General features: G+C 50.2%; 13 pseudogenes; all 13 read right to left on the bottom strand.

Annotated features, from left to right (window-relative positions):
• Nucleotides 1–1,406: 1,406 nt before the first annotated feature.
• Nucleotides 1,407–1,526, bottom strand: LOC130323859 (5S ribosomal RNA; annotated as a pseudogene).
• A 1,433-nt stretch (nucleotides 1,527–2,959) lies between these two features.
• LOC130348116 (5S ribosomal RNA) lies at nucleotides 2,960–3,079 on the bottom strand (annotated as a pseudogene).
• A 480-nt stretch (nucleotides 3,080–3,559) lies between these two features.
• Nucleotides 3,560–3,679, bottom strand: LOC130319438 (5S ribosomal RNA; annotated as a pseudogene).
• Nucleotides 3,680–4,165: 486 nt separating this feature from the next.
• LOC130352388 (5S ribosomal RNA) lies at nucleotides 4,166–4,285 on the bottom strand (annotated as a pseudogene).
• Nucleotides 4,286–5,378: 1,093 nt separating this feature from the next.
• Nucleotides 5,379–5,498, bottom strand: LOC130330709 (5S ribosomal RNA; annotated as a pseudogene).
• A 1,891-nt stretch (nucleotides 5,499–7,389) lies between these two features.
• Nucleotides 7,390–7,509, bottom strand: LOC130331139 (5S ribosomal RNA; annotated as a pseudogene).
• Nucleotides 7,510–8,945: 1,436 nt separating this feature from the next.
• On the bottom strand, nucleotides 8,946–9,065 carry LOC130331557 (5S ribosomal RNA; annotated as a pseudogene).
• Nucleotides 9,066–13,059: 3,994 nt separating this feature from the next.
• Nucleotides 13,060–13,179, bottom strand: LOC130352226 (5S ribosomal RNA; annotated as a pseudogene).
• Nucleotides 13,180–14,655: 1,476 nt separating this feature from the next.
• LOC130352063 (5S ribosomal RNA) lies at nucleotides 14,656–14,775 on the bottom strand (annotated as a pseudogene).
• Nucleotides 14,776–19,429: 4,654 nt separating this feature from the next.
• On the bottom strand, nucleotides 19,430–19,549 carry LOC130324052 (5S ribosomal RNA; annotated as a pseudogene).
• A 284-nt stretch (nucleotides 19,550–19,833) lies between these two features.
• Nucleotides 19,834–19,953, bottom strand: LOC130326467 (5S ribosomal RNA; annotated as a pseudogene).
• A 278-nt stretch (nucleotides 19,954–20,231) lies between these two features.
• LOC130352225 (5S ribosomal RNA) lies at nucleotides 20,232–20,351 on the bottom strand (annotated as a pseudogene).
• Nucleotides 20,352–21,638: 1,287 nt separating this feature from the next.
• Nucleotides 21,639–21,758, bottom strand: LOC130328424 (5S ribosomal RNA; annotated as a pseudogene).
• Nucleotides 21,759–24,290: the final 2,532 nt, after the last annotated feature.

Here is a 24,290-nt window from a genome sequence, read left to right as displayed (position 1 = left end):
CAACTGCACCCGGGATTCCCAGCCAGTCTCCCATGCCGGTACTTACTGGGCCCTAAGCTGCGTAGCAGTCTGCGATCTGACGAGAGCAGGCGCGTTCAGCTTAGGATGGCCGTTGACATCTTCACGCCTTGTATACTGTGGATTTAAGCATCAATAAATATATTTTTTAATCTTAGAGGAAGGCGGCAACAGAGCAAAATGTCAATAGCACCTTGGATTGCCAGCCAGTCTCCCATGCCCGTACTTGCCGGGCAGCAGTCTGCGATCTGACAAGAACAGGCGCATTCAGCTTAGGATAGCCGTAGACGGCTTCACACCCTGTATACTGTGGATTTAAGCATCAATAAATCCTTTTCGGAATCGGAGCAAAATGTCTACAGTGCTACAGAGCAAAATGTCAACAACAGCTGAGATTCCCAGCCAGTCTCCCATGCTGGTACTTACCGGGCCCTAAGCTGGGTAGCAGTCTGCGCTCTGACGAGAGCAGGCACGTTCAGCTTACGATGGCCGTTGACAGCTTCACACTTTGTATACTGTGCATTTAAGCATCAATAAATCCTTTTCGGAATCGGTACGGAAGGCGGCAACAGAGCAAAATGTCAACGGCAGCCGGGATTCCCAGCCAGTGTCCCATGCCGGTACTTACCGGGCCCTAAGATCTGTACCAGTCTGCGATCTGACGAGAGCAGGCGCGTTAAGCTTAGGATGGCCGTCTACAGCTTCACACCTTGTATACTGTGGATTTAAGCATCAATAAATTCTTTTCGGAATCAGAACGGAAGGCGGCAACAGAGCAAAAATGTCAACTGCACCCAGGATTCCCAGCCAGTCTCCCATGCCGGTACTTACTGGGCCCTAAGCTGGGTAGCAGTCTGCGATCTGACGAGAGCAGGCGCGTTCAGCTTAGGATGGCCGTTGACAGCTTCTCGCCCTTTATACTGTGGATTTAAGCATCAATAAATCCTTTTCGGAATCGGAGCGGAAGGCTGCAACAGAGCAAAATGTCAATGACACCTGGGATTCCCAGCCAGTCTCCCATGCTGGTACTTACCGGGCCCTAAGCTGGGTAGCAGTCTGCGATCTGACGAGAGCAGGCGCGTTCAGCTTAGGATGGCCGTTGTCAGCTTCTCGCCCTTTATACTGTGCATTTAAGCATCAATAAATCCTTTTCGGAATCGGAACGGAAGGCGGCAACAGAGCAAAATGTCAACGGCAGCCGGGATTAACAGCCAGTGTCCCATGCCGGTACTTACCGGGCCCTAAGATCTGTACCAGTCTGCGATCTGACGAGAGCAGGCGCGTTAAGCTTAGGATGGCCGTCGACAGCTTCACACTTTGTATACTGTGGATTTAAGCATCAATAAATTATTTTCGGAATCGGAGCGGAAGGCGGCAACAGAGCAAAATGTCAACGACACCTGGGATTCCCAGCCAGTCTCCCATGCTGGTACTTACCGGGCCCTAAGCTGGGTAGCAGTCTGCGATCTGACGAGAGCAGGGGCGTTCAGCTTAGGATGGCCGTTGACAGCTTCTCGCCCTTTATACTGTGCATTTAAGCATCAATAAATCCTTTTCGGAATCGGAACGGAAGGCGGCAACAGAGCAAAATGTCAACTGCACCCGGGATTCCCAGCCAGTCTCCCCTGCTGGTACTTACCAGGCCCTAAGCTGGGTATCAGTCTGCGATCTGACGAGAGCAAGCGCGTTCAGCTTAGGATGGCCGTTGACAGCTTCACACTTTGTATACTGTGCATTTAAGCATCAATAAATCCTTTTCGGAATCGGAACAGAAGGCGGCAACAGAGCAAAATGTCAACTGCACCTGGGATTCCCAGCCAGTCTCCCATGATGGTACTTACTGGGCCCTAAGCTGGGTAGCAGTCTGCGATCTGACGAGAGCAGGCGCGTTCAGCTTAGGATGGCCGTTGACATCTTTACACCTTGTATATTGTGGATTTAAGCATCAATAAATATTTTTATTAATCGGCGAGGAAGGCGGCAACAGAGCTAAATGTCAATGGCACCTTGGATTGCCAGCTAGTCTCCCATGCCGGTATCTGCCGGGCAGCAGTCTGCGATCTGAGGAGAGCAGGCACGTTCAGGCTTAGGATGGCCATTGACAGCTTCACACCCTGTATATTGTGGATTTAAGCATCAATAAATCCTTTTCCGAATCAGAGCGAAAGGCGGCAACAGATTAAAATGTCAACTGCACCCGGGAATCCCAGCCAGTCTCCCATGCTGGTACTTACCAGGCCCTAAGCTGGGTAGCAGTCTGCGATCTGACGAGAGCAGGCGCGTTCAGCTTAGGATGGCCGTTGAAAGCTTCACACTTTGTATACTGTGGATTTAAGCATCAATAAATCCTTTTCGGAATCGGAACACAAACAGAGCAAAATGTCAACTGCACTCGGGATTCCCAGCCAGTCTCCCATGCTGGTACTTACCAGGCCCGAAGCTGGGTAGCAGTCTGCGATCTGACGAGAACAGGCGCATTCAGCTTAGGATGGCCATAGACATCAATAAATCCTTTTCGGAATCGGAGCAGAGCAAAATGTCAACGACACTTGGGATTCCCAGCCAGTCTCCCATGCTGGTACTTACCGGGCCCTAAGCTGGGTAGCAGTCTGCGATCTGACGAGAGCAGGCACGTTCAGCTTAGGATGGCCGTTGACAGCTTCTCGCCCTTTATACTGTGCATTTAAGCATCAATAAATCCTTTTCGGAATCGGAACGGAAGGCGTCAACAGAGCAAAATGTCAACGGCAGCCGGGATTCCCAGCCAGTGTCCCATGCCGGTACTTACCGGGCCCTAAGATCTGTACCAGTCTGCGCTCTGACGAGAGCAGGCGCGTTAAGCTTAGGATGGCCGTCGACAGCTTCACACCTTGTATACTGTGGGTTTAAGCATCAATAAATTATTTTCGAAATCGGAGCGGAAGGCAGCAATAGAGCAAAATGTCAACGGCACCCGGGATTCCCAGCCAGTCTCCCATGCCAGTACTTACCGGGCCCTAAGCTGGGTAGCAGTTTGCGATCTGACGAGAGCAGGCGCGTTCAGCTTAGGATGGCCATTGACATCTTCACACCTTGTATACTGTGGATTTAAGCATCAATAAATATTTTTTTTAATCGGAGAGGAAGGCGGCAACAGAGCAAAATGTCAATAGCACCTTGGATTGCCAGCCAGTCTCCCATGCCCGTACTTGCCGGGCAGCAGTCTGCGATCTGACAAGAACAGGCGCATTCAGCTTAGGATAGCCGTAGATGGCTTCACACCCTGTATACTGTGGATTTAAGCATCAATAAATCCTTTTCGAAATCGGAGAAAAATGTCTACAGAGCTACAGAGCAAAATGTCAACAACACCTGAGATTCCCAGCCAGTCTCCCATGCTGGTACTTACCGGGCCCTAAGCTGGGTAGCAGTCTGCAATCTGATGAGAGCAGGCGCGTTCAGCTTATGATGGCCGTTGACAGCTTCACGCCCTTTATACTGTGCATTTAAGCATCAATAAATCCTTTTCCGAATCGGAGCGGAAGGCGGCTACAGAGCAAAATGTCAACAACACCTGGGATTCCCAGCCAGTCTCCCATGCTGGTACTTACCGGGCCCTAAGCTGGGTAGCAGTCTGCGATCTGACGAGAGCAGGCGCGTTCAGCTTAGGATGGCCGTTGACAGCTTCACGCCCTTTATACTGTGCATTTAAGCATCAATAAATCCTTTTCTGAATCGGAGCGGAAGGCGGCAACAGATTAAAATGTCAACTGCACCCGGGATTCCCAGCCAGTCTCCCCTGCTGGTACTTACCAGGCCCTAAGCTGGGTATCAGTCTGCGATCTGACGAGAGCAAGCGCGTTCAGCTTAGGATGGCCGTTGACAGCTTCACACTTTGTATACTGTGCATTTAAGCATCAATAAATCCTTTTCGGAATCGGAACGGAAGGCAGCAACAGAGCAAAATGTCAACGGCAGCCGGGATTCCCAGCCAGTGTCCCATGCCGGTACTTACCGGGCCCTAAGATCTGTACCAGTCTGCGATCTGACGAGAGCAGGCGCGTTAAGCTTAGGATGGCCGTCGACAGCTTCACACCTTGTATACTGTGGATTTAAGCATCAAGAAATTATTTTCGGAATCAAAGCGGAAGGCAGCAATAGAGCAAAATGTCAACGGCAACCGGGATTCCCAGCCAGTCTCCCATGCCAGTACTTACTGGGCCCTAAGCTGGGTAGCAGTCTGCGATCTGACGGGAGCAGGCGCGTTCAGCTTAGGATGGCCATTGACAGCTTCATGATTTTTATACTGTGCATTTAAGCATCAATAAATCCTTTTCGGAATCAGAACGGAAGGCGGCAACAGAGCAAAAATGTCAACTGCACCCAGGATTCCCAGCCAGTCTCCCATGCCGGTACTTACTGGGCCCTAAGCTGGGTAGCAGTCTGCGATCTGACGAGAGCAGGCGCGTTCAGCTTAGGATGGCCGTTGACAGCTTCTCGCCCTTTATACTGTGGATTTAAGCATCAATAAATCCTTTTCGGAATCGGAGCGGAAGGCGGCAACAGAGCAAAATATCAATGACACCTGGGATTCCCAGCCAGTCTCCCATGCTGGTACTTACCGGGCCCTAAGCTGGGTAGCAGTCTGCGATCTGACGAGAGCAGGCGCGTTCAGCTTAGGATGGCCGTTGTCAGCTTCTCGCCCTTTATACTGTGCATTTAAGTATCAATAAATCCTTTTCGGAATCGGAACGGAAGGCGGCAACAGAGCAAAATGTCAACGGCAGCCGGGATTAACAGCCAGTGTCCCATGCCGGTACTTACCGGGCCCTAAGATCTGTACCAGTCTGCGATCTGACGAGAGCAGGCGCGTTAAGCTTAGGATGGCCGTCGACAGCTTCACACTTTGTATACTGTGGATTTAAGCATCAATAAATTATTTTCGGAATCGGAGCGGAAGGCGGCAACAGAGCAAAATGTCAACGACACCTGGGATTCCCAGCCAGTCTCCCATGCTGGTACTTACCGGGCCCTAAGCTGGGTAGCAGTCTGCGATCTGACGAGAGCAGGGGCGTTCAGCTAAGGATTGCCGTTGACAGCTTCTCGCCCTTTATACTGTGCATTTAAGCATCAATAAATCCTTTTCGGAATCGGAACGGAAGGCGGCAACAGAGCAAAATGTCAACGGCAGCCGGGATTCCCAGCCAGTGTCCCATGCCGGTACTTACCGGGCCCTAAGATATGTACCAGTCTGCGATCTGACGAGAGCAGGCGCGTTAAGCTTAGGATGGCCGTCAACAGCTTCACACCTTGTATACTGTGGATTTAAGCATCAATAAATTATTTTCGGAATCGGAGCGGAAGGCAGCAATAGAGCAAAATGTCAACGGCACCCGGGATTCCCAGCCAGTCTCCCATGCCAGTACTTACCGGGCCCTAAGCTGGGTAGCAGTCTGCGATCTGACGAGAGCAGGCACGTTCAGCTTAGGATGGCCATTGACAGCTTCATGCTTTTTATACTGTGCATTTAAGCATCAATAAATCCTTTTCGTAATCGGAGAGGAAGGCGGCAACAGAGCAAAATGTCAATAGCACCTTGGATTTTCAGCCAGTCTCCCATGCCCGTACTTGCCGGGCAGCAGTCTGCGATCTGACAAGAACAGGCACATTCAGCTTAGGATAGCCGTAGACGGCTTCACACCCTGTATACTGTGGATTTAAGCATCAATAAATCCTTTTCGGAATCGGAGCAAAATGTCTACAGAGCTACAGAGCAAAATGTCAACGACACCTGAGATTCCCAGCCAGTCTCCCATGCTGGTACTTACCGGGCCCTAAGCTGGGTAGCAGTCTGCGATCTGACGAGAGCAGGCGCGTTCAGCATAGGATGGCCGTTGACAGCTTCATGCCCTTTATACTGTGCATTTAAGCATCAATAAATCCTTTTCGGAATCGGAACGGAAGGCGGCAACAGAGCAAAATGTCAACTGCACCCGGGATTCCCAGCCTTACTCCCATGCCGGTACTTACTGGGCCCTAAGCTGCGTAGGAGTCTGCGATCTGACGAGAGCAGGCGTGTTCAGCTTAGGATGGCCGTTGACATCTTCACACCTTGTATACTGTGGATTTAAGCATCAATAAATATTTTTTTTAATCAGAGAGGAAGGCGGCAACAGAGCAAAATGTCAATAGCACCTTGGATTGCCAGCAAGTCTCCCATGCCCGTACTTGCCGGGCAGCAGTCTGCGATCTGAAAAGAACAGGCGCATTCAGCTTAGGATAGCCGTAGACGGCTTCACACCCTGTATACTGTGGATTTTAGCATCAATAAATCCTTTTCGGAATCGGAGCAAAATGTCTACAGAGCTACAGAGCTAAATGTCAACAACACCTGAGATTCCCAGCCAGTCTCCCATGCTGGTACTTACCGGGCCCTAAGCTGGGTAGCAGTCTGCAATCTGACGAGAGCAGGCGCGTTCAGCTTAGGATGGCTGTTGACAGCTTCACGCCCTTTATACTGTGCATTTAAGCATCAATAAATCCTTTTCCGAATCGGAGCGGAAGGCGGCAACAGATTAAAATGTCAACTGCACCCGGGATTCCCAGCCAGTCTCCCATGCTGGTACTTACCAGGCCCTAAGCTGGGTAGTAGTCTGCGATCTGACGAGAGCAGGCGCGTTCAGCTTAGGATGGCCGTTGACAGCTTCACACTTTGTATACTGTGCATTTAAGCATCAAAATCCTTTTCGGAATCGGAACGGAAGGCGGCAACAGAGCAAAATGTCAACGGCAGCCGGGATTAACAGCCAGTGTCCCATGCCGGTACTTACCGGGCCCTAAGATCTGTACCAGTCTGCGATCTGACAAGAGCAGGCGCGTTAAGCTTAGGATGGCCGTCGACAGCTTCACACCTTTTATACTGTGGATTTAAGCATCAATAAATTATTTTCGGAATCGGAGCGGAAGGCGGCAACAGAGCAAAATGTCAACGATACCTGGGATTCCCAGCCAGTTTCCGATGCTGGTACTTACCGGGCCCTAAGCTGGGTAGCAGTCTGCGATCTGACGAGAGCAGGCGCGTTCAGCTTAGGATGGCCGTTGACAGCTTCTTGCCCTTTATACTGTGCATTTAAGCATCAATAAATCCTTTTCGGAATCGGAACGGAACGGAAGGCGGCAACAGAGCAAAATGTCAACGGCAGCCGGGATTCCCAGCCAGTGTCCCATGACGGTACTTACCGGGCCCTAAGATCTGTACCAGTCTGCGATCTGACGAGAGCAGGCGCGTTAAGCTTAGGATGGCCGTCGACAGCTTCACACCTTGTATACTGTGGATTTAAGCATCAATAAATTATTTTCGTAATCGGAGCGGAAGGCAGCAATAGAGCAAAATGTCAACGGCACCTGAGATTCCCAGCTAGTCTCCCATGCTGGTACTTACCAGGCCCTAAGCTGGGTAGCAGTCTGCGATCTGACGAGAGCAGGTGCGTTCAGCTTAGGATGGCCGTTGACAGCTTCATGCCCTTTATACTGTGCATTTAAGCATCAATAAATCCTTTTCGGAATCGGAGAGGAAGGCGGCAACAGAGCAAAATGTCAATAGCACCTTGGATTGCCAGCCAGTCTCCCATGCCTGTACTTGCCGGGCAGCAGTCTGCGATCTGACAAGAACAGGCGCATTTAGCTTAGGATAGCCGTAGACGGCTTCACACCCTGTATACTGTGGATTTAAGCATCAATAAATCCTTTTCGAAATCGGAGCAAAATGTCTACAGAGCTACAGAGCAAAATGTCAACAACACCTGAGATTCCCAGCCAGTCTCCCATGCTGGTACTTACCGGGCCCTAAGCTGGGTAGCAGTCTGCGATCTGACGAGAGCAGGCGCGTTCAGCTTAGGATGGCCGATGACAGCTTTACGCGCTTTATACTGTGCATTTAAGCATCAATAAATCCTTTTCCGAATCGGAGCAGAAGTCGGCAACAGATTAAAATGTCAACTGCACCCGGGATTCCCAGCCAATCTCCCATGCTGGTACTTACCAGGCCCTAAGCTGGGTAGCAGTCTGCGATCTGACGAGAGCAGGCGCGTTCAGCTTAGGATGGCCGTTGACAGCTTCACACTTTGTATACTGTGGATTTAAGCATCAATAAATAATTTTCGGAATCGGAGCAGAAACAGAGTAAAATGTCAACTGCACCCGGGATTCCCAGCCAGTCTCCCATGCTGGTATTTACCAGGCCCGAAGCTGGGTAGCAGTCTGCGATCTGACGAGAACAGGCGCATTCAGCTTAGGATGGCTGTAGACCGCTTCAACCTCTGTATACTGTGGATTTAAGCATAAATAAATCCTTTTCGGAATCGGAGCAGAAGGCGGCAACAGAGCAAAATGTCATCGACACCTGGGATTCCCAGCCAGTCTCCCATGCTGGTACTTACCGGGCCCTAAGCTGGGTAGCAGTCTGCGATCTGACGAGAGCAGGCGCGTTCAGCTTAGGATTGCCCTTGACAGCTTCTCGACCTTTATACTGTGCATTTAAGCATCAATAAATCCTTTTCGGAATCGGAATGGAAGGCGGCAACAGAGCAAAATGTCAACGGCAGACGGGATTCCCAGCCAGTGTCCCATGCCGGTACTTACCGGGCCCTAAGATCTGTACCAGTCTGCGATCTGACGAGAGCAGGCGTGGATTATACTGTGGATTTAAGCATCAATAAATTATTTTCGGAATCGGAGCGGAAGGCAGCAATAGAGCAAAATGTTAACGGCACCGGGATTCCCAGCCAGTCTCCCATGCCCGTACTTGCCGGGCAGCAGTCTGCGATCTGACAAGAACAGGCACATTCAGCTTAGGATAGCCGTAGACGGCTTCACACCCTGTATACTGTGGATTTAAGCATCAATAAATCCTTTTCGGAATCGGAGCGGAAGGCGGCTACAGAGCAAAATGTCAACAACACCTGGGATTCCCAGCCAGTCTCCCATGCTGGTACTTACCGGGCCCTAAGCTGGGTAGCAGTCTGCGATCTGACGAGAGCAGGTGCGTTCAGCTTAGGATGGCCGTTGACAGCTTCACTCCCTTTATACTGTGCATTTAAGCATCAATAAATCCTTTTCCGAATCGGAGTGGAAAGCGGCGACAGATTAAAATGTCATCTGCACCCGGGATTCCCAGCCAGTCTCCCATGCTGGTACTTACCAGGCCCTAAGCTTGGTAGCAGTCTGCGATCTGATGAGAGCAGGCGCGTTCAGCTTAGGATGGCCGTTGACAGCTTCACACTTTGTATACTGTGCATTTAAGCATCAATAAATCCTTTTCGGAATCGGAACCGGAACCGAAACGGAAGGCGGCAACAGAGCAAAATGTGAACGACAGTCGGGATTCCCAGCCAGTGTCCCATGCCGGTACTTACCGGGCCCTAAGATCTGTACCAGTCTGCGATCTGACGAGAGCAGGCGCGTTAAGCTTAGGATGGCCGTCGACAGCTTCACACCTTGTATACTGTGGATTTAAGCATCAATAAATTCTTTTCGGAATCGGAGCAGAAGGCAGCAATAGAGCAAGATGTCAACGGCAACCGGGATTCCCAGCCAGTCTCACATGCCAGTACTTACCGGGCCCTAAGCTGGGTAGCAGTCTGCGATCTGACGAGAGCAGGCGCGTTCAGCTTAGGATGGCCATTGACAGCTTCAAGCTTTTTATACTCTGCATTTAAGCATCAATAAATCCATTTCGGAATCGGAACAGAAGGCGGCAACAGAGCAAAATGTCAACTGCACACGGGATTCCCAGCCAGTCTCCCATGCTGGTACTTACCAGGCCCTAAGCTGGGTAGCAGTCTGCGATCTAACGAGAGCAGGCGCGTTCAGCTTAGGATGGCCGTTGACATCTTCACGCGTTGTATATTGTGGATTTAAGCATCAATAAATATTTTTATTAATCGGAGAGGAAGGCGGCAACAGAGCAAAATGTCAATGGCACCTTGGATTGCCAGCCAGTCTCCCATGCCGGTATCTGCCGGGCAGCGGTCTGCGATCTGAGGAGAGCAGGCACGTTCAGGCTTAGGATGGCCGTTGACAGCTTCACACCCTGTATATTGTGGATTAAAGCATCAATAAATCATTTTCCGAATCGGAGCGGAAGGCGGCAACAGATTAAAATGTCAACTGCACCCGGGATTCCCAGCCAGTCTCCCATGCTGATACTTACCAGGCCCTAAGATGGGTAGCAGTCTGCGTTCTGACGAGAGCAGGCGCGTTCAGCTTAGGATGGCTGTTGATAGCTTCTTGCCCTTTATACTGTGCATTTAAGCATCAATAAATCCTTTTCGGAATCGGAACGGAAGGCGGCAACAGAGCAAAATGTCAACGGCAGCCGGGATTCCCAGCCAGTTCAGCTTAGGATGGTGGTTGACAGCTTCACACTTTGTATACTGTGGATTTAAGAATCAATAAATAATTTTCGGAATCGGAACAGAAACAGAGCAAAATGGAAACTGCACACAGGATTCCCAGCCAGTCTCCCAAGCTGGTACTTACGAGGCCCGAAGCTGGGTAGCAGTCTGCGATCTGACGAGAACAGGCGCATTCAGCTTAGGATGGCCGTAGACATCTTCACACCCTGTTTACTGTGGATTTAAGCATCAATAAATCCTTTTTTGAATCGGAGCGGAAGGCGGCAACAGAGCAAAATGTCAACGACACTTGGGATTCCCAGCCAGTCTTCCATGCTGGTACTTACCAGGCCCTAAGCTGGGTAGCAGTCTGTGATCTGACGAGAGCAGGCGCGTTCAGCTTAGGATGGCTGTTGACAGCTTCTCGCCCTTTATACTGTGCATTTAAGCATCAATAAATCCTTTTCGGAATCGGAACGGAAGGCGGCAACAGAGCAAAATGTCAACGGCAGCCGGGATTCCCAGCCAGTGTCCCATGCCGGTACTTACCGGACCCTAAGATCTGTACCAGTCTGCGATCTGACGAGAGCAGGCGCGTTCAGCTTAGGATGGCCTTTGACAGCTTCGTGTTTTTTATACTGTGCATTTAAGCATCAATAAATCCTTTTCGGAATCGGAACAGAAGGCGGCAACAGAGCAAAATGTCAACTGCACCCGGGATTCCCAGCCAGTCTCCCATGCCGGTACTTACTAGGCCCTAAGCTGGGTAGCAGTCTGCGATCTGACGAGAGCAGGCGCGTTCAGCTTAGGATGGCCGTTGACATCTTTATGCGTTGTATATTGTGGATTTAAGCATCAATAAATATTTTTATTAATCGGAGAGGAAGGCGGCAACAGAGCAAAATGTCAATGGCACCTTGGATTGCCAGCCAGTCTCCCATGCCGGTATCTGCCGGGCAGCAGTCTGCGATCTGAGGAGAGCAGGCACGTTCAGGCTTAGGATGGCCGTTGACAGCTTCACACTTTGTATACTGTGGATTTAAGCATCAATAAATAATTTTCGGAATCGGAGCAGAAACAGAGCAAAATGTCAACTGCACCCGGGATTCCCAGCCAGTCTCCCATGCTGGTACTTACCAGGCCCTAAGCTGGGTAGCAGTCTGCGATCAGACGAGAGCAGGCGCGTTCAGCTTAGGATGGCCATTGACATCTTCACGCCTTGTATATTGTGGATTTAAGCATCAATAAATATTTTTATTAATCGGAGAGGAAGGCGGCAACAGAGCAAAATGTCAATGGCACCTTGGATTGCCAGCCAGTCTCCCATGCCTGTATCTGCCGGGCAGCAGTCTGCGATCTGAGGAGAGGAGGCACGTTCAGGCTTAGGATGGCCATTGACAGCTTCACACGCTGTATATTGTGGATTTAAGCATCAATAAATCCTTTTCCGAATCGGAGCGGAAGGCGGCAACAGATTAAAATGTCAACTGCACCCGGGATTCCAGCCAGTCTCCCATGCTGGTACTTACCAGGCCCTGAGTTGGGTAGCAGTCTGCAATCTGACGAGAGCAGGCGCGTTCAGCCTAGGATGGCTGTTGACAGCTTCACACTTTGTATACTGTGGATTTAAGCATCAATAAATCCTTTTCCGAATCGGAGCGGAAGGCGGCAACAGATTAAAATGTCAACTGCACCCGGGATTCCCAGCCAGTCTCCCATGCTGGTACTTACCAGGCCCTAAGCTGGGTAGCAGTCTGCGATCTGACGAGAGCAGGCGCGTTCAGCTTAGGATGGCCTTTGACAGCTTCGTGTTTTTTATACTGTGCATTTAAGCATCAATAAATCCTTTTCGGAATCGGAACAGAAGGCGGCAACAGAGCAAAATGTCAACTGCACCCGGGATTCCCAGCCAGTCTCCCATGCCGGTACTTACTAGGCCCTAAGCTGGGTAGCAGTCTGCGATCTGACGAGAGCAGGCGCGTTCAGCTTAGGATGGCCGTTGACATCTTTATGCGTTGTATATTGTGGATTTAAGCATCAATAAATATTTTTATTAATCGAAGAGGAAGGCGGCAACAGAGCAAAATGTCAATGGCACCTTGGATTGCCAGCCAGTCTCCCATGCCGGTATCTGCCGGGCAGCAGTCTGCGATCTGAGGAGAGCAGGCACGTTCAGGCTTAGGATGGCCGTTGACAGCTTCACACTTTGTATACTGTGGATTTAAGCATCAATAAATAATTTTCGGAATCGGAGCAGAAACAGAGCAAAATGTCAACTGCACCCGGGATTCCCAGCCAGTCTCCCATGCCGGTACTTACTGGGCCCTAAGCTGCGTAGCAGTCTGCGATCTGACGAGAGCAGGCGCGTTCAGCTTAGGATGGCCGTTGACATCTTCATGCCTTGTATACTTTGGATTTAAGCATCAATAAATATTTTTTTTAATCGGAGAGGAAGGCGGCAACAGAGCAAAATGTCAATAGCACCTTGGATTGCCAGCCAGTCTCCCATGCCCGTACTTGCCGGGCAGCAGTCTGCGATCTGACAAGAACAGGCGCATTCAGCTTAGGATAGCCGTAGACGGCTTCACACCCTGTATACTGTGGATTTAAGCATCAATAAATCCTTTTCGAAATCGGAGCAAAATATCTACAGAGCTACAGAGCAAAATGTCAACAACACCTGAGATTCCCAGCCAGTCTCCCATGCTGGTACATACCAGGCCCTAAGCTGGGTAGCAGTCTGCGATCTGACGAGAGCAGGCGCGTTCAGCTTAGAATGGCCGTTGACAGCTTTACGGCAATTATACTGTGCATTTAAGCATCAATAAATCCTTTTCCGAATCGGAGCGGAACGGAAGGCGGCAACAGAGCAAAATGTCAACGGCAGCCGGGATTCCCAGCCAGTGTCCCATGCCGGTACTTACCGGGCCCTAAGATCTGTACCAGTCTGCGATCTGACGAGAGCAGGCGCGTTAAGCTTAGGATGGCCGTCGACAGCTTCACACCTTGTATACTGTGGATTTAAGCATCAATAAATATTTTTTTTTAATCGGAGAGGAAGGCGGCAACAGAGCAAAATGTCAATAGCACCTTGGATTGCCAGCCAGTCTCCCATGCCTGTACTTGCCGGGCAGCAGTCTGCGATCTGACAAGAACAGGCGCATTCAGCTTAGGATAGCCGTAGACGGCTTCACACCCTGTATATTGTGGATTTAAGCATCAATAAATCCTTTTCGGAATCGGAGCAAAATGTCTACAGAGCTACAGAGCAAAATGTCAACAACACCTGAGATTCCCAGCCAGTCTCCCATGCTGGTACTTACCAGGCCCTAAGCTGGGTAAAAGTCTGCGATCTGACGAGAGCAGGCGCGTTAAGCTTAGGATGGCCGTCGACAGCTTCACACCTTGTATACTGTGGATTTAAGCATCAATAAATTATTTTCGGAATCGGAGCGGAAGGCAGCAATAGAGCAAAATGTCAACGGCAACCGGGATTCCCAGCCAGTCTCCCATGCCAGTACTTACCGGGCCCTAAGCTGGGTAGCAGTCTGCGATCTGACGAGAGTAGGCGCGTTCAGCTTAGGATGGCCGTTGACATCTTCACGCCTTGTATATTGTGGATTTAAGCATCAATAAATATTTTTATTAATAGGAGAGGAAGGCGGCAACATAGCAAAATGTCAATAGCACCTTGGATTGCCAGCCAGTCTCCAATGCCGGTATCTCCCGGGCAGCAGTCTGCGATCTGAGGAGAGCAGACCCGTTCAGCTTAGGATGGCCGTTGACAGCTTCACACCCTGTATATTGTGGATTTAAGCATCAATAAATCCTTTTCCGAATCGGAGCGGAAGGCGGCAACAGATTAAAATGTCAACTGCACCCGGGATTCCAGCCAGTCTCCCATGCTGGTACTTACCAGGCCCTAAGCTGGGTAGCAGTCTGCGATCTGACGAGAGCAGGCGCGTTCAGCTTAGGATGGCCGTTGACAGCTTCACACTTTGTATACTGTGGATTTAAGCATCAATAAATAATTTTCGGAATCGGAGCAGAAACAGAGCAAAATGTCAACTGCACCCGGGATTCCCAGCCAGACTCCCATGCTGGTACTTACCAGGCCCGAAGCTGGGTAGCAGTCTGCGATCTGACGAGAACAGGCACATTCAGCTTAGGATGGCCGTAGACATCTTCACACCCTGTATACTGTGGATTTAAGCATCAATAAATCCTTTTCGGAATCGGAGCAGAAGGCGGCAACAGAGCAAAATGTCAACGACACCTGGGATTCCCAGTCAGTCTCCCATGCTGGTACTTACCGGGCCCTAAGCTGGGTAGCAGTCTGCAATCTGACGAGAGCAGGCGCGTTCAGCTTAGGATGGCCGTTGACAGCTTCTCGCCCTTTATACTGTGCATTTAAGCATCAAGAAATCCTTTTCGGAATCGGAACGGAAGGCGGCAACAGAGCAAAATGTCAACGGCAGCCAGGATTCCCAGCCAGTGTCCCATGCCGGTACTTACCGGGCCCCAAGATCTGTACCAGTCTGCGATCTGACGAGAGCAGGCGCGTTCAGCTTAGGATGGCCATTGACAGCTTCATGCTTTTTATACTGTGCATTTAAGCATCAATAAATCCTTTTCGGAATCGGAACGGAAGGCGGCAACTGAGCAAAATGTCAACTGCACCCGGGATTCCCAGCCAGTCTCCCATGCCGGTACTTACTGGGCCCTAAGCTGCGTAGCAGTCTGCGATCTGACGAGAGCAGGCGTGTTCAGCTTAGGATGGCCGTTGACATCTTCACGCCTTGTATACTGTGGATTTAAGCATCAATAAATATTTTTTTTAATCGGAGAGGAAGGCGGCAACAGAGCAAAATGTCAATAGCACCTTGGATTGCCAGCCAGTCTCCCATGCCCGTACTTGCCGGCCAGCAGTCTGCGATCTGACGAGAGCAGGCGAATTCAGCTTAGGATGGCCGTTGACAGCTTCACACTTTGTATACTGTGCATTTAAACATCAATAAATCCTTTTCGGAATCGGAACGGAAGGCGGCAACAGAGCAAAATGTCAACGGCAGCCGGGATTCCCAGCCAGTGTCCCATGCCGGTACTTACCGGGCCCTAAGATCTGTACCAGTCTGCGATCTGACGAGAGCAGGCGCGTTAAGCTTAGGATGGCCGTCGACAGCTTCACACCTTGTATACTGTGGATTTAAGCATCAATAAATTATTTTTGGAATCGGAGCGGAAGGCAGCAATAGAGCAAAATGTCAACGGCAACCGGGATTCCCAGCCAGTCTCCTATGCCAGTACTTACCGGGCCATAAGCTGGGTAGCAGTCTGCAATCTGACGAGAGCAGGCGCGTTCAGCTTAGGATGGCCTTTGACAGCTTCATGCTTTTTATACTGTGCATTTAAGCATCAATAAATCCTTTTCGGAATCAGAACGGAAGGCGGCAACAGAGCAAAATGTCAACTGCATCCGGGATTCCCAGCCAGTCTCCCATGCCGGTACTTACTGGGCCCTAAGCTGGGTAGAAGTCTGCGATCTGACGAGAGCAGGCGCGTTCAGCTTAGGATGGCCGTAGACATCTTCACGCCTTGTATATTGTGGATTTAAGCATCAATAAATATTTTTATTATTCGGAGAAGAAGGCGGCAACAGAGCAAAATGTCAATGGCACCTTGGATTGCCAGCCAGTCTCCCATGCCGGTAACTGCCGGGCAGCAGTCTGCGATCTGACGAGAGCAGGCACGTTCAGCTTAGGATGGCCGTTGACATCTTTACGCCTTGTATATTGTGGATTTAAGCATCAATAAATATTTTTATTATTCGGAGAAGAAGGCGGCAACAGAGCAAAATGTCAATGGCACCTTGGATTGCCAGCCAGTCTCCCATGCCTGTATCTGCCGGGCAGCAGTCTGCGATCTGAGGAGAGCAGGCACGTTCAGGCTTACGATGGCCGTTGACAGCTTCACACCCTGTAAATTGTGGATTTAAGCATCAATAAATCCTTTTCTGAATCGGAGCGGAAGGCGGCAACAGATTAAAATGTCGACTGCACCCGGGATTCCCAGCCTGTCTCCCATGCTGGTACTTACCAGGCCCGAAGCTGGGTAGCAGTCTGCGATCTGACGAGAACAGGCGCATTCAGCTTAGGATAGCCGTAGACGGCTTCACACCCTGTATACTGTGGATTTAAGCATCAATAAATCATTTTCGGAATCGGAGCGGAAGGCGGCAACAGAGCAAAATGTCAACAACACCTGGGATTCCCAGCCAGTCTCCCATGCTAGTACTTTCCGCGCCCTAAGCTGGGTAGCAGTCTGCGATCTGACGAGAGCAGGCGCGTTCAGCTTAGGATGGCCATTGACAGCTTCACGCCCTTTATATTGTGGATTTAAGCATCAATAAATCCTTTTCCGAATCGGAGCGGATGGCGTCAACAGATTAAAATGTCAACTGCACCTGGGACTCCCAGCCAGTCTCCCATGCTGGTACTTACAAGGCCCAAAGCTGGGTATCATTCTGCGATCTGACGAGAATAGGCGCGTTCAGCTTAGGATGGCCGTTGACAGCTTCACACTTTGTATATTGTGCATTTAAGCATCAATAAATCCTTTTCGGAACGGAACGGAAGGCGGCAACAGAGCAAAATGTCAACGGCAGCCGGGATTCCCAGCCAGTGTCCCATGCCGGTACTTACCGGGCCCTAAGATCTGTACCAGTCTGCGATCTGACGAGAGCAGGCGCGTTCAGCTTAGGATGGCCGTTGACAGCTTCACACTTTGTATACTGTGGATTTAAGCATCAATAAATAATTTTCGGAATCGGAGCAGAAACAGAGCAAAATGTCAACTGCACCCGGGATTCCCAGCCAGTCTCCCATGCTGGTACTTACCAGGCCCGAAGCTGGGTAGCAGTCTGCGATCTGACGAGAACAGGCGCATTCAGCTTAGGATGGCCGTAGACATCTTCACACAATGTATACTGTATATGGTGGATTTAAGCATCAATAAATCCTTTTCGGAATCGGAGCGGAAGGCGGCAACTGAGCAAAATGTCAACGACACCTGGGATTCCCAGCCAGTCTCCCATGCTGGTACTTACCGGGCCCTAAGCTGGGTAGCAGTCTGCGATCTGACGAGAGCAGGCGCGTTCAGCTTAGGATGGCGGTCGACAGCTACACACCTTTTATACTGTGGATTTAAGCATCAATAAATTCTTTTCGGAATCGAAGCGGAAGGCAGCAATAGAGCAAAATGTCAACGGCACCAGGGATTTCCAGCCAGTCTCCCATGCCAGTACTTACCGGGCCCTAAGCTGGGTAGCAGTCTGCGATCTGAAGAGAGCAGGCGCGTTCAGCTTAGGATGGCCATTGACAGCTTCATGCTTTTTATACTGTGCATTTAAGCATCAATAAATCTTTTTCGGAATCTGAGAGGAAGGCGGCAACAGAGCAAAATGTCAATAGTACCTTGGATTGCCAGCCAGTCACCCATGCCCGTACTTGCCGGGCAGCAGTCTGCGATCTGACTAGAACAGGCGCATTCAGCTTAGGATAGCCGTAGACGGCTTCACACCCTGTATACTGTGGATTTAAGCATCAATAAATCCTTTTCCGAATCGGAGCAGAAGGCGGCAACAGATTAAAATGTCAACTGCACCCGGGATTCACAGCCAGTCTCCCATGCTGGTACTTACCAGGCCCTAAGCTGGGTATCAGTCTGCGATCTGACGAGAGCAGGCGCGTTAAGCTTAGGATGGCCGTTGACAGCTTCACACTTTGTATATTATGTATTTAAGCATCAATAAATCATTTTCGGAATCGGAACGGAAGGCGGCAACAGAGCAAAATGTCAACGGCAGCCGGGATTCCCAGCCAGTGTCCCATGCCGGTACTTACTGGGCCCTAAGATCTGTACCAGTCTGCGATCTGACGAGAGCAGGCGCGTTAAGCTTAGGATGGCCGTCGACAGATTCACACCTTGTATACTGTGGATTTAAGCATCAATAAATTCTTTTCGGAATCGGAGCGGAAGGCAGCAATAGAGCAAAATGTCAACGGCAACCGGGATTCCCATCCAGTCTCCCATGCCAGTACTTATCGGGCCCTAAGCTGGGTAGCAGTCTGCGATCTGACAAGAGCTGGCGCGTTCAGCTTAGGATGGCCATTGACAGCTTCATGCTTTTTATACTGTGCATTTAAGCATCAATAAATCCTTTTCGGAATCGGAACGGAAGGCGGCAACAGAGCAAAATGTCAACTGCACCCGGGATTCCCAGCCAGTCTCCCATGCCGGTACTTACTGGGCCCTAAGCTGGGAAGCAGTCTGCGATCTGACGAGAGCAGGCACGTTCAGCTTAGGATGGCCGTTGACATCTTCTCGCCTTGTATATTGTGGATTTAAGCATCAATAAATATTTTTATTAATCGGAGAGGAAGGCGGCAACATAGCAAAATGTCAATGGCACCTTGGATTGCCAGCCAGTCTCCCATGCCGGTATCTGCCGGGCAGCAGTCTGCGATCTGAGGAGAGCAGACACGTTGAGCTTAGGATGGCAGTTGACAGCTTCACACCCTGTATATTGTGGATTTAAGCATCAATAAATCCTTTTCGGAGCGGAAGGCGGCAACAGATTAAAATGTCAACTGCACCCGGGATTCCAGCCAGTCTCCCATGCTGGTACTTACCAGGCCCTAAGCTGGGTAGCAGTCTGCGATCTGACGAGAGCAGGCGCGTTCAGCTTAGGATGGCCATTGACAGCTTCACACTTTGTATACTGTGGATTTATGCATCAATAAATAATTTTCGGAATCGGAGTAGAAACAGAGCAAAATGTCAACTGCACACGGGATTCCCAGCCAGTCTCCCATGCTGGTACTTACCAGGCCCAAAGCTGGGTAGCAGTTTGCGATCTGACGAGAACAGGCACATTGAGCTTAGGATGGCAGTTGACATCTTCACACCCTGTATACTGTGGATTTAAGCATCAATAAATCCTTTTCGGAATCGGAGCAGAAGGCGGCAACAGAGCAAAATGTCAACGACACCTGGGATTCCCAGTCAGTCTCCCATGCTGGTACTTACCGGGCCCTAAGCTGGGTAGCAATCTGCGATCTGACGAGAGCAGGCGCGTTCAGCTTAGGATGGCCATTGACAGCTTCTCGCCCTTTATACTGTGCATTTAAGCATCAATAAATCCTTTTCGGAATCGGAACGGAAGGCGGCAACAGAGCAAAATGTCAACGGCAGCCAGGATTCCCAGCCAGTGTCCCATGCCGGTACTTACCGGGCCCCAAGATCTGTACCAGTCTGCGATCTGACGAGAGCAGGCGCGTTCAGCTTAGGATGGCCATTGACAGCTTCATGCTTTTTATACTGTGCATTTAAGCATCAATAAATCCTTTTCGGAATCGGAACGGAAGGCGGCAACAGAGCAAAATGTCAACTGCACCCGGGATTCCCAGCCGGTCTCCCATGCCGGTACTTACTGGGCCCTAAGCTGCGTAGCAGTCTGCGATCTGACGAGAGCAGGCGCGTTCAGCTTAGGATGGCCGTTGACATCTTCACGCCTTGTATACTGTGGATTTAAGCATCAATAAATATTTTGTTTAATCGGAGAGGAAGGCGGCAACAGAGAAAAATGTCAATAGCACCTTGGATTGCCAGCCAGTCTCCCATGCCCGTACTTGCCGGGCAGCAGTCTGCGATCTGACAAGAACAGGCGCATTCAGCTTAGGATAGCCGTAGACGGCTTCACACCCTGTATACTGTGGATTTAAGCATCAATAAATCCTTTTCGAAATCGGAGCAAAATGTCTACAGAGCTACAGAGCAAAATGTCAACAACACCTGAGATTCCCAGCCAGTCTCCCATGCTGGTACATACCAGGCCCTAAGCTGGGTAGCAGTCTGCGATCTGACGAGAGCAGGCGCGTTCAGCTTAGAATGGCCGTTGACAGCTTCACGGCAATTATACTGTGCATTTAAGCATCAATAAATCCTTTTCCGAATCGGAGCGGAACGGAAGGCGGCAACAGAGCAAAATGTCAACGGCAGCCGGGATTCCCAGCCAGTGTCCCATGCCGGTACTTACCGGGCCCTAAGATCTGTACCAGTCTGCGATCTGACGAGAGCAGGCGCGTTAAGCTTAGGATGGCCGTCGACAGCTTCACACCTTGTATACTGTGGATTTAAGCATCAATAAATATTTTTTTTTAATCGGAGAGGAAGGCGGCAACAGAGCAAAATGACAATAGCACCTTGGATTGCCAGCCAGCCTCCCATGCCCGTACTTGCCGGGCAGCAGTCTGCGATCTGACAAGAACAGGCGCATTCAGCTTAGGATAGCCGTAGACGGCTTCACACCCTGTATATTGTGGATTTAAGCATCAATAAATCCTTTTCGGAATCGGAGCAAAATGTCTACAGAGCTACAGAGCAAAATGTCAACAACACCTGAGATTCCCAGCCAGTCTCCCATGCTGGTACTTACCAGGCCCTAAGCTGGGTAAAAGTCTGCGATCTGACGAGAGCAGGCGCGTTAAGCTTAGGATGGCCGTCGACAGCTTCACATCTTGTATACTGTGGATTTAAGCATCAATAAATTATTTTCGGAATCGGAGCTGAAGGCAGCAATAGAGCAAAATGTCAACGGCAACCGGGATTCCCAGCCAGTCTCCCATGCCATTACTTACCGGGCCCTAAGCTGGGTAGCAGTCTGCGATCTGACGAGAGTAGGCGCGTTCAGCTTAGGATGGCCGTTGACAGCTTCACACCCTGTATATTGTGGATTTAAGCATCAATAAATCCTTTTCCGAATCGGAACGGAAGGCGGCAACAGATTAAAATGTCAACTGCACCCGGGATTCCCAGCCAGTCTCCCATGCTGCTACTTACCAGGCCCTAAGCTGGGTAGCAGTCTGCGATCTGACAAGAGCAGGCGCGTTCAGCTTAGGATGGCCGTTGACAGTTTCACACTTTGTATACTGTGGATTTAAGCATCAATAAATAATTTTCGGAATCGGAGGAGAAACAGAGCATAATGTCAACTGCACCCGGGATTCCCAGCCAGTCTCCCATGCTGGTACTTACCAGGCCCGAAGCTGGGTAGCAGTTTGCGATCTGACGAGAACAGGCGCATTCAGCTTAGGATGGCCTTAGACATCTTCACACCCTGTATACTGTGGATTTAAGCATCAATAAATCCTTTTTGGAATCGGAGCGGAAGGCGGCAACAGAGCAAAATGTCAACGACACCTGGGATTCCCAGCCAGTCTCCCATGCTGGTACTTACCGGGCCCTAAGCTGAGTAGCAGTCTGCGATCTGACGAGAGCAGGCACGTTCAGCTTAGGATGGCCGTTGACAGCTTCTCGCCCTTTATACTGTGCATTTAAGCATCAATAAATCCTTTTCGGAATCGGAACGGAAGGCTGCAACAGAGCAAAATGGCAACGGCAGCCGGGATTCCCAGCCAGTGTCCCATGCCGGTACTTACCGGGCCCTAAGATCTGTACCAGTCTGCGATCTGACGAGAGCAGGCGCGTTAAGCTTAGGATGGCCGTCGACAGCTTCACACCTTGTATACTGTGGATTTAAGCATCAATAAATTATTTTCGGAATCGGAGCGGAAGGCAGCAATAGAGCAAAATGTCAACGGCACCCGGGATTCCCAGCCAGTCTCCCATGCCAGTACTTACCGGGCCCTAAGTTGGGTAGCAGTCTGCAATCTGACGAAAGCAGGCACGTTCAGCTTAGGATGGCCATTGACATCTTTACGCCTTGTATATTGTGGATTTAAGCATCAATAAATATTTTTATTATTCGGAGAAGAAGGCGGCAACAGAGCAAAATGTCAATGGCACCTTGGATTGCCAGCCAGTCTCCCATGCCTGTATCTGCCGGGCAGCAGTCTGCGATCTGAGGAGAGCAGGCACGTTCAGGCTTAGGATGGCCGTTGACAGCTTCACAGCCTGTATATTGTGGATTTAAGCATCAATAAATCCTTTTCTGAATCGGAGCGGAAGGTGGCAACAGATTAAAATGGCAACTGCACCCGGGATTCCCATCCAGTCTCCCATGCTGGTACTTACCAGGCCCTAAGCTGGGTAGCAGTCTGCGATCTGACGAGAGCAGGCGCGTTCAGCTTAGGATGGCCGTTGACAGCTTCACACTTTGTATACTGTGGATTTAAGCATCAATAAATAATTTTCGGAATCGGAGCAGAAACAGAGCAAAATGTCAACTGCACTCGGGATTCCCAGCCAGTCTCCCATGCTGGTACTTACCAGGCCTGAAGCTGGGTAGCAGTCTGCGATCTGACGAGAACAGGCGCATTCAGCTTAGGATGGCCGTAGACATCTTCACACCCTGTATACTGTGGATTTAAGCATCAATAAATCCTTTTCGGAATCGGAGCGGAATGCGTCAACAGAGCAAGATGTCAACAGCAACTGGGATTCCCAGCCAGTCTCCCATGCCGGTACTTACTGGGCCCTAAGCTGGGTAGCAGTCTGTGATCTGACGAGAGCAGGCGCGTTCAGCTTAGGATGGCCATTGACAGCTTCATGTTTTTTATACTGTGCATTTAAGCATCAATAAATCCTTTTCGGAATCGGAACAGAAGGCGGCAACAGAGCAAAATGTCAACTGCACCCGGGATTCCCAGCCAGTCTCCCATGCCGGTACTTACTGGGCCCTAAGCTGGGTAGCAGTCTGCGATCTGACGAGAGCAGGTGCGTTCAGCTTAGGATGGCCGTTGACATCTTTACGCCTTGTATATTGTGGATTTAAGCATCAATAAATATTTTTATTAATCGGAGAGCAAGGCGGCAACAGAGCAAAATGTCAATGGCACCTTGGATTGCCAGCCAGTCTCCCATGCCGGTATCTGCCGGGCAGCGGTCTGCGATCTGAGGAGAGCAGGCACGTTCAGGCTTAGGATGGCCGTTGACAGCTTCACACCCTGTATATTGTGGATTTAAGCATCAATAAATCCTTTTCCGAATCGGAGCGGAAGGCGGCAACAGAGCAAAATGTCAACGGCAGCCGGGATTCCCAGCCAGTGTCCCATGCCGGTATTTACCGGGCCCTAAGATCTGTACCAGTCTGCGATCTGACGAGAGCAGGCGCGTTAAGCTTAGGATGGCCGTCGACAGCTTCACACCTTGTATACTGTTGATTTAAGCATCAATAAATTATTTTCGGAATCGGAGCGGAAGGCAGCAATAGAGCAAAATGTCAACGGCACCCGGGATTCCCAGCCAGTCTCCCATGCTGGTACTTACCGGGCCCTGGGTTGGGTAGTGGTCTGCGGTCTGACGAGAGCAGGCACGTTCAGCTTAGGATGGCCATTGCCCTCTTTATGCCTTGTATATTGTGGATTTAAGCATCAATAAATATTTTTATTAATCGGAGAAGAAGGCGGCAACAGAGCAAAATGTCAATGGCACCTTGGATTGCCAGCCAGTCTCCCTTGCCTGAATTTGCCGGGCAGCAGTCTGAGATCTGAGGAGAGCAGGCACGTTGAGGCTTAGGATGGCCGTTGACAGCTTCACACCCTGTATATTGTGGATTTAAGCATCAATAAATCCTTTTCCGAATCGGAGCGGAAGGCGGCAACAGATTAAAATGGCAGCTGCACCTGGGATTCCCATCCAGTCTCCAATGCTGGTACTTACCAGGCCCTAAACTGGGTAGCAGTCTGCGATCTGACGAGAGCAGGCGCGTTCAGCTTAGGATGGCCGTTGACAGCTTCACACTTTGTATACTGTGGATTTAAGCATCAATAAATAATTTTCGGAATCGGAGCAGAAACAGAGCAAAATGTCAACTGCACTCGGGATTCCCAGCCAGTCTCCCATGCTGGTACTTACCAGGCCCTAAGCTGGGTAGCAGTC

This window comes from Hyla sarda, chromosome 1 (assembly GCF_029499605.1).
Source record: "Hyla sarda isolate aHylSar1 chromosome 1, aHylSar1.hap1, whole genome shotgun sequence".
Lineage (NCBI taxonomy): Eukaryota > Metazoa > Chordata > Amphibia > Anura > Hylidae > Hyla > Hyla sarda.
Note: the sequence above shows the minus strand (reverse complement) of the source record. Positions and strands in the feature narration are given on the sequence as shown.